General features: G+C 43.2%; 1 long non-coding RNA gene across 1 annotated transcript; it reads right to left on the reverse strand.

Moving 5' to 3' along the window:
* Positions 1-235: 235 nt before the first annotated feature.
* On the reverse strand, positions 236-1,078 carry LOC103595780. Its single transcript, XR_550981.1, has 2 exons — positions 1,045-1,078; positions 236-942 (listed from the first exon to the last, which is right to left on the reverse strand). It is a non-coding gene; the product is annotated as an uncharacterized LOC103595780 (long non-coding RNA).
* Between the last annotated feature and the right edge of the window lie 89 nt (positions 1,079-1,167).

A 1,167-nucleotide genomic window follows, 5' to 3' on the forward strand; every position in this document is an offset into this window, starting at 1 on the left:
CCTCTTATTTAAAATCATCATCATCATCATCATCATCATCATCAAAGAGTATAAGGCAATAAAGATGAGTCTGAAGATCTCTGGTTTGTTCAGAAAACATTCACTGAATACTTACTATGTGCCTAGCATTTTGCACAGGCACTGGAGATGCAACAGAGAAAAGATGGAGATGATTCCTATATTTCCAGAACTTTCAGACAAAAGAAAAAAATGCACACACACTGTCACAATGGTATTAAACATTAGAATAAGTTTAATGGTTTAGAAAGCCCCCATTTGGTCCTCAGACAGCCGGGTGGAAGTAAATACTATCATCTCCATTTTAAATGAGGACACTGAGATCCAAAGACTAAGTAAGGAATTCAGAAGGTAAGGAGGTCATTTAAGACACATTATAATGGAAATTGACAGCTCAAGTTATTTTCATAGTAAAAGGGTTGATCTTTCTGTTCCTCTAGAGCTAAGGAAATGTAATATTTTGCAAACTAGGCAAAAGCAGGGAGCAACTTAACCTGCACATAAGCTCTTTCTTCAGTCAGGTTGATGTAGTGGGTGGGGGGCGTGTGAGAAGCAGCACAGTCACCCAACTTCTCCAGGGGTGAACTTCTGTCCGGAAGGAGTGATGGGCTCCAATTCCCAATCACCAGCCTTGACATCACCACCCAGGAGACAAGACCTAGTGGTGGCAGCATCAGTTTCATCTCATGTTGATGACACATAAGGGAGAGAGGGAGGTGGGAGGAAGGGAAGGGGAAAGCCTCAAGTCCCCCATCCTATGGCAAGCCCTGGGAGAGCACTCTCGCATGACCTCTGTCACTCTTCATGGTAGTGCTATCAGCAAGTTAGGTATTAATACACTCCTACACTCACAGAAGAGCGAGTGGAGGCTTGGCGAGATGATGTGACTTCCCGAGACAGGACTGCTTTCTTGCTGGCACTGGGCTGGTTGGATGACAAAGGGCATGCATTAGTCCATTTCTGTTGCTTATAACAAAATCTTTAGAACTGGGTAATTTGTAAAAAAAAATGAAATTTATTGCTTACAGTTTTGGAGGCTGAGAAGTCCAAAGTCCAAGGAACACATCGGGTGAAGACTTTCTTTGGTGCTGACTTCAGTGACACAGGGTATGACACTGCGAAATGGCAGAGCAGAAAGAGAGAGACTCT

This window comes from Galeopterus variegatus, unplaced genomic scaffold (genome assembly GCF_000696425.1).
Source record: "Galeopterus variegatus unplaced genomic scaffold, G_variegatus-3.0.2 Scaffold1842, whole genome shotgun sequence".
NCBI classification, from domain to species: domain Eukaryota; kingdom Metazoa; phylum Chordata; class Mammalia; order Dermoptera; family Cynocephalidae; genus Galeopterus; species Galeopterus variegatus.